This window comes from Tachyglossus aculeatus, chromosome 19, assembly GCF_015852505.1.
Source record: "Tachyglossus aculeatus isolate mTacAcu1 chromosome 19, mTacAcu1.pri, whole genome shotgun sequence".
NCBI classification, from domain to species: Eukaryota; Metazoa; Chordata; class Mammalia; order Monotremata; family Tachyglossidae; genus Tachyglossus; species Tachyglossus aculeatus.
Genome location: NC_052084.1, coordinates 14,553,035 through 14,566,198, shown reverse-complemented (window position 1 = coordinate 14,566,198; position 13,164 = coordinate 14,553,035). Strand labels below are relative to the sequence as shown.

The 13,164-nt window shown below is 44.9% G+C and overlaps 1 long non-coding RNA gene across 1 annotated transcript in view; it reads left to right on the top strand.

Annotated features, from left to right (window-relative positions):
- LOC119940997 overlaps positions 1-13,164 on the top strand; it is a 68,017-nt gene that overhangs the window by 45,101 nt on the left and 9,752 nt on the right. The window contains exon 2 of the long non-coding RNA XR_005455071.1: positions 5,111-5,215. This is a non-coding gene — a long non-coding RNA (uncharacterized LOC119940997). The remainder of the gene's footprint in view (positions 1-5,110; positions 5,216-13,164) is intronic.

Here is a 13,164-nt window from a genome sequence, read left to right as displayed (position 1 = left end):
TCCCGCCGTCGACCCCCAGCCCACATCTTCCCCCTGGCCTGGAATGCCCTCCCTCCCAACATCCGCCAAGTTAGCTCTCTTCCTCCCTTCAAAGCCCGACTGAGAGCTCACCTCCTCCAGGAGGCCTTCCCAGACTGAGCCCCGTAGTGAGGCATAACAAGTGTGATAATAGTCTGATCTTGGAACAGCAGTTGATGTTGTGTGGCTTAGTGACGTTCTTCAAGGTTCAGGGAGTCCCAGGTGGGAGCTCAGGTTGGGGCTGGAAGGGGAGAGTTGGGGGTGAAAGCAGGCATTTTGAAATTTTCACAAGTAGCATGCATACTATATACAAATTAGAATTAGGGTTTTTGTCATGATCAACATCTGTAGAAATAATAATAATAATAATAATAATAATGGCATTTATTAAGCACTTACTACGTGCAAAGCACTGTTCTAAGCGCTGGGGAGGTTACAAGGTGATCAGGTTGTCCCACGGGGGGCTCAGAGTCTTAATCCCCATTTTACAGATGAGGGAACTGAGGCCCAGAGAAGCGAAGTGACTTGCCCAAAGTCACACAGCTGACAATTGGCGGAGCCGGGATTTGAACCCATGACCTCTGACTCCAAAGCCCAGGCTCTTTCCATTGAGCCATGCTGCTTCATGCTGCTTCACCACAAGTAGAAAGCTCATGGCGTGCTCAAAACCATCTTTCAGACTTAATTATTACTTTGTAACCTAAAAATCTGCAAAGGATGTCAGGCTTTTCCCTAGCGTTCTGCCTTGGATAGCGTTTGAAATTCAGATAACCAATTACTCTATTGATTTATTTGTACATAAGCAGAGTTACTCCTCATAACCTTTTCTACTTGCAGAGATCATGGTACACAATCTGGTTAGTATTTCGGGCATTGCTTCAGAAGGATTACTTCATTTTAGGAATGTTTATGATGTTCTTATCTCAACATTCCTTGAGCAACAAACTTCCAAATTGCAGATGATTTGGAGTTTGGGGTGGGTTTTTTTTTTTTTGTATGTGTGTGTGTGTGTGCACATTCATGTGTATTTGTCATCCTGCAACCAAAGGCAGTTATGAATATCTGCATTACCTGAAACACTAAGCTTTTTGAAGATGTTTCCATCCTTTAGGTTTTTCAAAGCTCAAGAGCAGTTGTAAAGGGGGGACATTTAGGTGGAATTATGTATCAGTCAAACTTTCGATTGAGCAAAAGTTCCTTGACTTTCCTTCCTCGGGTATTAAAACAAGAGGCATGTTCTTGATTGGGGTAACTGCTTGCTCCGGCCTCTGATAATTCCTGAGTTCTTCAAGCATTTTTTTTTTTTTTGACCAGTCTTATGCCTTAGAGCATGTTGTATGATTCACCTGTCGTCTGTGAGAACCATCAGAAAAAGGTCTCTGAATTTTTCACCGTGCTGTTTGGTAAAAGTGGGGAAACTTGTTTTGACCGATGTTGAATGGGCAGGACCTCTTTGTCTCTGAAGCTCTTAGTCGGTGCTCGAGCGCTTAGTACAGTGTTCAAGCTCTTAGTACAGTGCCCTGCGCACAGTAAGCGCTCCACAAATTTCATTAAAAAGTGACGGCAGCGGAGTGCCAGCCTTGGTAGCTGCTATGGTTGGTCTTTGCACGCACCAGCCAGCTATTTTTCAGGATTCCTGCTGGCCCAGTCCACATTCAGGTGATTTCCTGCGTGGTTCTTCCATCAGAAACCATCCCCACTCCCGGCTTCTGAAAAGGCCTCACCTTGACTTGTCACCCGCTCCCTCGGCACCTTTGGAAGGATCTTAATTTACAGTAATGCCTAGAAGGGACCTCAAGATGTCATAGGGTCTGACCCCCTGACTCCAGGAGCATGCCACATAAGCGTTAATCCCAATTTCAGTGATTTCCACACATGAGGACCCTGTGGCCTTCCTTGGCTACCTGTTGTAGTGTTTATTTGCTCCGACACACAGGAAGTTCCCCCTTTGCATTCACAACGATCGCACTGTGATTTAGGCCCATTTCCTCTCGCTTAGTCATTTGTGGACATAGAGAACAACTGTTCAGCATCCTCTTCTCATATAAACCCTTATAAATATTTGAAGAGATATTCAGTGTCCTCCCCACCTTCAATCATTAGCTTTCTCTTATCCTGGAAAAAACTCCCGAATTTCTTTATCTTTTCTTTATTAAGGACCTGTTTTGGGGAGCCATTTTTTTTTTCCCTTTAGAGACACATCTACTACTAGTAACTAGTTGTACATATTTATTACTCTATTTATTTATTTATTTATTTATGTTACTTGTACATTTCTATCCTATTTATTTTATTTTGTTGGTATGTTTGGTTCTGTTCTCTGTCTCCCCCTTTTAGACTGTGAGCCCACTGTTGGGTAGGGACTGTCTCTATGTGTTGCCAATTTGTACTTCCCAAGCGCTTAGTACAGTGCTCTGCACATAGTAAGAGCTCAATAAATACGATTGATTGATTGATTGATAGTAACATTTGGTGTACTGTTTGGGGTCGAATTTGGGGCTGGAGACCTTGTATGGTGTATGGTCTCAGAGAAGCAGCGGGGCTCAGTGGAAAGAGCCCGGGCTTTGGAGTTCAGAGGTCATGGGTTCAAATCCCGGCTCCGCCAATTGTCAGCTGTGTGACTTTGGGCAAGTCACTTAGCTTCTCTGTGCCTCAGTTACCTCATCTGTAAAAGGGGGATTAAGACTGTGAGCCCCACGTAGGACAACCTGATCACCCTGTATCCCCCCAGTGCTTAGAACAGTGCTTTGCACATAGTAAGCGCTTAACAAATGCCATCATTATTATTAACGTTCAGACTCCCCAGACAAAGATCAGTACAGCTGGTACACTGGACCTCTCTTAGTGGGCAGAGCCAGACTATGAAATAATAACAATAATAATAACGATTGTATTTTATTAAACGCTTTCTTTGTGTGAGGCACTGTGCTAAGCGCTGGGTTGGATACAAGCTAATTGGGTTGGGCACAGTCCCTGTCCCGTTTGGGGTTCACACTGTCAATTTCCATTTGACAAATGAGGTAACTGAGGCACAGAGAAGTGAAGTGACTTGCCCAAAGTCACACAGCAGACAAGTGGCAGAGCTGGGATTAGAACCCATGGCTCAGTGGAAAGAGCCCGGGCTTTGGAGTCAGAGGTCGTGGGTTCAAATCCCAGCCAGAAGGCCATTCATTCATTCATTCAAGCGCTCAATAAATACGATTGAATGAATGAATGGCCTTCTGACTCCCAGGGCCGTATTCTATCTGCTATGCCAGGGTGGAGACGCTGTCTTGGGTTCAAATCCGCATCCTTTGTCTGACTCAGGAGCAGGAATATGGAAGGCCTACTTATAGGAAAAGTGAAACTAGAGATGAGATTCTGTGGTCTCAGTCCTATGGCAGAGATAGGTAGTGACAGGGCTTGGCCACGGAAATCAATCTGCAAAAACAAGTTTCGTACCCACCATTTATTTTTGGACTCAGGATAGACATTCACAGGAGGCAAAAGTAACACATTTCAATCAGTGGCACTTTACTAAGTGCTTGGGAGAGTACAGTGTAGTTGGTAAGATTAGATCCCTGCTCCGAAGGAGCCTGCGGTCTAAGAGGAGCTTGCAGAAAGGAAGTAGACTGTAGTCACTACCCAAGATGAAAAGGGAGAACCCTCAAAACAGTCAAAACTTGATAATCATTCATTCATTGTCGTATTTATTGAGCGCTTACTGTGTGCACGGCACTGTACTAAGCACTTGGAAAGTACAGTTCAGCAACAAATAGAGCCAATCTCTACCCAACAACGGGCTCACAGTCTAGAAGGGGGAAGGCAGACATCGAAACGAGGCGTGACATGTCTCCAGACAATCTCTCCAAAGTAGTAATTAATTTAATTTAGTACATGCTTACATAATTGATTTCTGTTTGAAGAAGAGTCCACTGAGAGAAAGCCATTGTGTGTGTGCGTGTGTGAGAGAGAGAGAGAGAAAGAGAGACCAAAATGGCCAACGTGGGACCCACAGTCCCAGCCACACTGTTTGCACCAAAAGTCGGTCCCTTGTTATGTTGTCACGTTTGACGGTGCTATTTTCGCCTTGTTTCGCTTGTGGGCTGGGAAAGTTTTTGAACTTGTTCGCCACCTGCATTTTTGTTTAGTCAACTCAATTATCCGAGTGTGGATCGTCCAAGTCCCGTTGCTTCTCTGTCTCATAATCCAGAGCCTGATTATGCAGTCTGCAGATAAACCAGGCCCTTTGCTCTGATTTAAAAAAAAAAAATGGGATGGGGGAATCTTAGCTAAATTTTTGCTATTAAAAAAGCAGCATAGCCTAGTGGAAAGAACGTAAGCCTGGGAGTCAGGAGATCTGGGTTCTAGTCCTAGCTGTGTCACTTTTCTGCTGGGTGACTTTGGGCAAGTCACTTAACTTCTGGATGCTTCAGTTTCCTCATTTATATAAATAGGGATAAGATACATCTTCCCACTCCTTTTCCCTTAGGCTCTGAGCCGCAAACTACTTATCATATCTGTCTCAGTGCTTAGTTAGGTTCTTTGCAACAGTAAGCACTTAAATATTATTACTATTATTGTTATTATCTCTGTCCTAAGTTAGCAGGAGTAGTAGAAAGCTTACCTTTATGGTCAGGAGCTCTTTTACGGCTATTTTGTCTCCGTGCATGTGCCCAGAACTGCTTTAATCACCGGACAGATGCCCAGGCGGAGGGGACCTCTCATCCCCCACTCCACTTCTCATTGCGACTACTAATAACAGTTGTGGCATTTAAGTGCTTACGATGTGCCATACACTGTACTAAGCACTAAAGTAGATATAGGGCAATCAGATGGGATGCAAATCCTGTATAATAAAGTCCTCAAGGAAGGCCAATCCAAAGCATAGCCACCTCTCTTATGGTCACTGCTCCAAATGAAAACTAGGCCCCATTGGTAAAGAGCTGTGGGCATCTCTATCCTGAGGGAAGGTGAGGAGGGGCGGACTTTGGTCCAAAAGCTTTCCTGGGCTTCCCCTGTCCCAGCCCCCCAGGAATCTAAACCCGGCCCCGCGGAGCCTGTGCATGTGAAAACACTGGAGGCGTTGACTTTTCTTTGCTTTTTCCTTTAGCTGGCAACAGACTTGACTCCCTTTCAAAGAACAACCAGTATGAAGAGAGCCGGAGAAATAAGCAGAACCAGTCGGCCTCGTCACCCGCTTCCCGTATCCCTTAAGGTAAGGCCGATGCAGCCCAGTCTTCAAATTTCACAACAGATCGGGCAGTTTTGCTAAAAACCAAAAACCCGAAATCAAAACACTCGCAAACCATCCCTCGACGCTAGCTGGAAGAACAAGCATGTTTTCGGAAGCTGACAGGAGTCCTTGTCAGTTGAACATCCCTAGACAAAGGGGATTCATTGTGGTTATCATCACCATCATCAATCGTATTTATTGAGCGCTTACTATGTGCAGAGCACTGTACTAAGCGCTTGGGAAGTACAAATTGGCAACATATAGAGACAGTCCCTACCCAACAGTGGGCTCACAGTCTAAAAGGGGGAGACAGAGAACAAAACCAAACATACTAACAAAATAAAATAAATAGAATAGATATGTACAAGTAAAATAAATAAATAAATAGAGTAATACATAATAAATATATGCAAATATATATACATATATACAGGTGCTGTGGGGAAGGGAAGGAGGTAAGATGGGGGGATGGAGAGGGGGACAGGAAAGAAGGGGCTCAGTCTGGGAAGGCCTCCTGGAGGAGGTGAGCTCTCAGTAAGGCCTTGAAGGAAGAGAAAATATAAAAGAAAGTGGTTGCCTTTACTAACCAGAATGGAACTTGTCCCACGTTCTCTAGCCTAGGGCAACAAATTTTGGAAGGATAGCAAGTTTCTGAGAAACAAATGACCAAAAAGACCTAAAACCTTCTATATTATAATACAAAGTATCTGGACGCTCTTTGTTTGCTGTTGGGTTCTTATAAAATCTGTGAACAATGTGATGAAAAATATCCCTGAATGTCCACGGGACCCTGGGAGCGAGTGTGCCTCAGGAGTGGTGTTTTTGCGTCGGGAGACCAAAGAGAAAGATGGATGGGATCTCTGTTTAAAAAAAAAAAATTAAAGGGGAAAGGATTAGCGCGAAAGACGTATTGAGACAGAAACATTTCCATCAACCTCAAGTGACATTATGTGACATTACCCATTCCTTTACTGAAAGGCGTTGTGCTGCGTAAATTTTAAAGTCAGTAATGTAATAAACCAGAATATACAGCTGTTTAAATATGGATTTCTATAATAATTCTGTAATTATTCTAGAGGTTCCTCCCCTTCTGTTCAGAGATTACCCTGCTGACATTAAGATTCTGTCCTGGAGTGTGAGTGTGTCAGATTGAGAATCACTTACTTAGTTTTTCTGGCTCCTTGACTTTTGGGATTAGCATTGCTCGGACACCAATGATTAATCAGTCAGTCAGTTAGTGGTATTAAGCGCTTACTGTTTGGAACACTGTACTAGGCCCTTGGGCGAGCACAGTACAACTTCTTACTGCCAGCAGAACTTGTGCTGGAGTTGATTCTGCAGTAGTAGTGATGGTTTTCACTGAGCGATCAGTCAGAATTTATCACGCATTTATTGTGGGCAGAACGCTGACCGAAGAAATTGTCTTGCCCACAGCCGTATAGCGGACAGGTAGCATCCTAGGGTTAGAACCCAGCTGAGTACCAAGCTCGTGCTCTTTCTCTTATGGTTGCCCATTCCACTCCTCATAAAGAAAAAACTCCCTGCCATTGGCTTTAAGGTGCTTATTTAACTCTCTCTTACTTATCCTCGCCCCCCTCCTAGTCCACCCCAGCGGGCCTGCTTTCTTCCACTCAAGTCAACCTACTCACTGTGCCTCCTTCTGTTCTCTCTCTCTCTCACTGCTGACCACATCCCCTCCTTTCTACCTGCAACTGCCCGTATATATCTGGCAGGCTACTGCCCTCGCCGTCTTCAAGGCCCTTCTGAAATTACATCTCTTCCAGGAGGCCTCCCCTGAATAATCGCTCATCTCCCCATTCCATTCCACAGCCCCAGAGCATTTGGGTATTCACCCTCCTTCATTGCCCTTACATACATATCTTTTTGTTGTATCGCTTCCCTCTATCTGTAATTTACTTTAGTGTGTGTCTCTCCCTTCCAAGAGAGTGCAAACTTCTGGAGGGCAGGGATCATATCTACTACTATCTGCTTAGTCTTTTATCCACCATCTCTCCCGTCAGGGAGCTTCCTATCTAGCAGAGAAGAGAGACCCTGAAATTGCAGATAGGAGGAAGTAATAGAACGTGTAAGAGTGGTACGTAAGCGCTTCAGTTAGAGGGATCGTGAGCACTTGAGGTGCTTATGTGAGCGGGAGTGTTGAAGTGGCGGTTGGAGGAGGTAAAGTAGGGAGATTCAAGCTTAATCAGGGAGGACTTCCTGGAGAACATGTGAATTCAGGAGGGTTTTTGAAGATGGAAAGAGCTGTGATCTGTCGGCCATTCAGGGGGACGGGGCGGTGGAGGAGTGAGGGGGCGTTCCAGGTCTGGGGGTGGGGGGGATTGATGCCCGTCCAGATCATTTTTCTAAAACAACAATCAATCCGTGTCTCCCCACACCTCAAGAACCTTACTTAAGTGGTTGCCCCTCCGCCTCTGCCTCAAACAGAAGCTCCTTATCGTGGACTTTAGAACACTCAATCACCTTGCCCCCGCCGACCTTACCCCACTGATTTCCAACTACAATCTAGAATATTCACTTCACTCCTTTAGCATCAGTGAGATCTCATGTTGGCTGCCACTTGGTTCAAGCAGCTGTTTGAATGCCATCCTGTATATATGTATATACCTGTATATATGTATATATGTTTGTGCATATTTATTACTCTATTTATTTATTTATTTTACTTGTACATATCTATTCTATTTTATTTTGTTAATACGTTTTGTTTTGTTCTCTGTCTCCCCCTTCTAGACTGTGAGCCCACTGTTGGGTAGGGACTGTCTCTATATGTTGCCAACTTGGGCTTCCCAAGCGCTTAGTACAGTGCTCTGCACACAGTAAGCGCTCAATAAATACTATTGATTGATTGATTGATTGATCTCATCTATCTCACCTCCGGCCCTTTGCCCATGTCCTGCCTCTTACTTGGAACTTCCTTCCCTTTCATAGCCAAAAGATGATCATTTTCCCACCTTCAAAGCCTTACGAAGATCACATTTCCTCCAAGAGGCCTTCCCCCACTCAGCCCTCATTTCCCCTACTACCTTTCCCTTCTGCACCACCCTTGCACTTGGATTTGCACAGCACAGCATGGACCAATGGTTAGAGCTCCGCCCTGGGAGTCAGAAGGACCTGAGTTCTAATCCCAGCTCTGCCACTTGTTCGCTTGACCCTGGGCAAATCACTTCACTTCTCTGTGCTTCAGCCACCTCATCTGTCAAATGGGGATTAAGTCCGTCCAACCTGATTTGCTTGTATCCACCCCAGCACTTAGTACAGGGCCTGGCACATGATAAGCGCTTAACAGATGCCACCCCACCCTCAACCCCGCTGCACTTATGCAATTTATTTTAATGTCTTTCTCCCCCTCTAGACCGTAAGCTCCTTGTGGCCAGGGAACGTGTCTACCAACTCTATTATATCGTAGTCTTCCAAATGCTTAATACAGTGCTCTGCACACGGTAAGTGCTTAGTAAATAAGATTGACTGAAGTAAGAGGTGGCAATGGGAGAGATGAGACAGGCTTGGGGTAGGTTAGCTTTTAAAGGACATATAAACAGTTGGAGTACATGGCCACCCGGTTTATAATCTAAAAATTAGACCAAAATGTGAGGAGCTTAAAAAACACACCCCAAGCTGTCAAATGGCTTGGCTTGAGCAAATAAAAACTGACGTTCTGGCTATAGGTTTTTGTGGTAAACATATCCCACTCCCTCTTCAGTCTTGTGTTTTTAAAAAGCAGCATCTACAGGAGTTTGAGGCCCAGGACACATTGGGAGACAGACAGACAGACACACAATCAATCTCTCTCTTTCTCTTTCGGGTTCAACTACCCTCAGTGGCAGTCTACTCTTGTGCCTCACAGGAATCCTTCATGCCATAGCTCATACCTGTTTTGTCTTATGTTACTCTCTGTAGAGGTAGGTCCAGTGTCACAGACGGGAAGGAGCAAAAACAGTTAAGTTTGGCAGATTGGTCTAGGCTGTGGCAGGGTCCGGGATCAATCATTGTGAAACCTGCCCGCTTCCTTTGTTCACTTCTCCCCCCCCTGAAGTCACTTCCGTACAGCGTCGTGGGACGGAGGTGGGAGGTACTGAAAATGGGAGTAGTGTAATGGATAGGAGTGTTTTTTCTCTTCCAGTTCTTTTTCTGCAGTAATACTATGACAGAGAGACTTCCACATGGTTAATTCCACGAATAACCTGAAACCTCACTGCAGCAGTAGCAGGAAGAGCCAGTACTATCATCATCATCATCATCATCAATCGTATTTATTGAGCGCTTACTATGTGCAGAGCACTGTACTAAGCGCTTGGGAAGTACAAATTGGCAACATATAGAGACAGTCCCTACCCAACAGTGGGCTCACAGTCTAAAAGCCGAGGAGGTTTTTCACTAGCGGCCTTGTCATTATCCAAAGTCCACGGCTACCTTTGGAATCTCTGCCTCTTCCTCTCTGATGAGATAACTCCCCTGTTTTGCACCGAATCCATTTCTCTGCAGGTGGCTTGATTCTCCTCAGAATTTATGTTCTTTGCAAGAAGTTTTACATAGCTGGTTGGCTTTGATTTGTGTGTGAGGATACTGTTTATCTCCCCCAGAGAGGAAATTGTTTCCACATATTTGTATACTGCAGCTTTCGCCAGCAGCTTTTCAATTTTATCTCTATTACTTAAAAGACATTTTTGGGATCAACTCCGTTATCCAAATCCAAGGCGTGCCCTGCTTCTCCTATTTTTCTCCGCCTCCTCCTTCCTTCTCTCTCCCCCTATGGCCATTTTTATTTTTAATCGACTTTTTATTCATATGGTGCTAAACAAAGTGTCCACTTTAACCAAGAGATGTGAAAGCAATTCCCCTCATCCCCCCCTAAGTAAAGCACATTCCTTCAGGGGTTATTCCCAAGGGTCCTGAAGCCCGATAAGTGTGTGGTCATCTGAACCCAGCTCTTGATGCTAGTAGCCTCCAGTGACATAGCCCGGATTGATTTCCTCCTTTGATATTCTTATTACTTTGCTCCGCTCTCACCCCACACTCCTAACCTGGGCCAACTTCTAAACCCGCCAGGGTCATCAGGTAGAGAAGCATCACGGCTCAGTGAAAAGAGCCCGGGCTTTGGAGTCAGAGGTCATGGGTTCAAATCCCGGCTCCGCCACTTGTCAGCTGTGTGACTTTGGGCAAGTCACTTAACTTCTCTGGGCCTCCGTTCCCTCGTCTGTAAAATGGGGATGAAGACTGTGAGCCCCACGTGGGACAACCTGTAACCTCCCCTGCGCATAGAACAGTGCTTTGCATATAGTAAGCGCTTAATAAATGCCATCATTATTATTATTATTATTATCAGGCCTTTCTCACTCACACGTGGACCATTTCTTAAGAACAGTGCTTCGCACGTAGTAAGTGCTTAACAAATGCAATCATTATTATTATTATAATTAAGATCTACCTGTTTTAGTATAGTAGTCATTTCATAAAGTCCCACTTTGCAAACAGATGTGCATGCATTCTCCCTCTCTCTCTCACACACACACACAATACACACAAACACACACACCCAACCTTAAACTCAGTTGCTGGAGATCCCCCTTCCTCCTCCATGTCAAGTAGAGAGGCAATCAATCAATCAGTCGTATTTATTGAGCGCTTACTGTGTGCAGAGCACTGTACTAAGCACTTGGGAAATAAGCAACATATAGAGACAGTCCCCACCCAACAGCGGGCTCACAGTCTAGAAGGGGGAGACAGAGAACAAAACCAAACATACTAACAAAATAAAATAAATAGAATAGATATGTACAAGTAATATAAATAAATAAACAAATAAATAAATAAATAAATAGAGTAATAAATAAATAGAGGCAATGTGACCTAATGGATAGAGCATGGGCCTGGGAATCAGAAGGACCTGTGTTCTAATTCCGGTTCTTCCACTTGTCTGCTGGGTGACCTTGGGCAAGTCACTTCACATCTCTGGGTCTCAATTAGCTCATCTAGAAAATGGGGATTGAGATTGTGGAACCCCATGTGGAACTTGGATTGTGTCCACCCTGATTAGCTTGTGTCTACCCCAGCGCTTAGCACAGCGCTTATTAGGTACGTAGTAAGCACTTAACAAATACCATTAAAAAATAGGATCTGGCTCCTTATTTGCATGCAGTTAGCTTGATATTTAAATGTGGTGGAGTAGATGCCGTTGGCTTTGACAAGAAAGTCATTGGCGACCTTCGAGAGGGCAGTTTCGGTGGAGTGACTTCGTAGTCGGTTTTAAGTTCTGCCTAGCCGAGGCAAGGGGATACTCGTCTGACTTTATTCATTCAGTTGTATTTATTTAGCACTTACCTTTGTGCTGAGCACTGTACAAGTGCTTGGAAAGAACAATTCAACAACAAAGAGATACAGTCCCTTCCCACAGCGGGCTCACAGTCTAGAAGGGGGTACTTGAGTTGTAGGTGCTGCCTTTGGGGAGGGACTGTGCCTTTATAATGATGGTATTTATTAATCGCTTACTATGTGCAAAGCACTGTTCTAAGCGCTGGGGAGGTTACAAGGTGATCAGGTTGTCCCACAGGGGGCTCACAGTTTTAATCCCCATTTTACAGATGAGGGAACTGAGGCACAGGGAAGTGAAGTGACTTACCCAGAGTCACACAGCTGACAATTGGCAGAGCCGGGGTTTGAACTCATGACCTCTGACTCCAAAGCCCAGGCTCTTTCCATTGAGCCATGCCGCTTTGGGATTGACCCTGCAGTTGGCTACCAATATGCTGCTCTCGGCTGTGATGTCAAGGACTCATTTAGCCATTTGGCCCATTTGCAAATCCCGACAGGAATAAAATGAACAAAGAAACCCCGGCCCCGCAGGCGCTGATAGCAGTGTCCCTTAAAAATAAACACTGAGACAAGACCTGAACATTTTGAGTATTTTAAAATTTAAACCAGATTTTTACTCGAAAGTGTCTGTTAAATACTAAATCTACTAATTACCGCAAGGATATCTAGTCTTCAAACCTGAAAAATCCTGTACTCCTGCTAGATTTTGCGCACACGCCCACGGTCTGCGGTCAAGCAAACACAAATAATGGACCATTAATCGAGAGGAGGAGGAGGATTTATCTTCCAGGGCCCGGTCCCACTTGTGAAAGTAGATTTTTTTTTTTTTTGTATCCTTACCAGAATGCCCAGACACCGGGAAGGCCACTGACCAAAAGACACTCATGACATCACATTCACTACGCCAGGCATGCAGTGTAACATGATAATGCCATGAGTGCCATCTTTCTGGGAGAATTCAGACTTCCAGTGATCCTGGAACATTTCCCAGTGGGAGGGGTGTGGGGAGACGGACTTTTGAACCCCAAACCTGCCCTTCTCCTCCCAGTGAGGGTGATGTCTGACACAGCATTTGACTATGGAACTCATCATCATCATCAATCGTATTTATTGAGCGCTTACTATGTGGAGAGCACTGTACTAAGCGCTTGGGAAGTACAAATTGGCAGCATATAGAGACAGTCCCTACCCAACAGTGGGCTCACAGTCTAGGAGTGGTGACAAAGGGAGGATCGATGACGAAAAGTGAAAGAAAGCAGACACGATAGCCTCTGGTTCTGTCTCAGTACCGGACAAGGGACGAGCCGGGCCGAAAACAGACTGTCCAATGTAATACCAGGTCTCTGGTCTCCCGACCAGGCGCTGACCAGCTGGACCTATTTCCACATCTCATTTCCCAAGTCTGTGTGGGCACCTAGCGTATGTCACACCGCCTACTCGTAATCGGAAAAGGCCACTGGTGCGCCTTGAAATCATAAATCATCTTGAGTACGTGGCAGAATAATCTAAGCAGAGAAACTGAAGATTTATGTTAGATGTCACAATGGAAGTTGCTATAATTGAAAATATTCTTCGAGTCCCAATAATTCAGACTGGTCGGC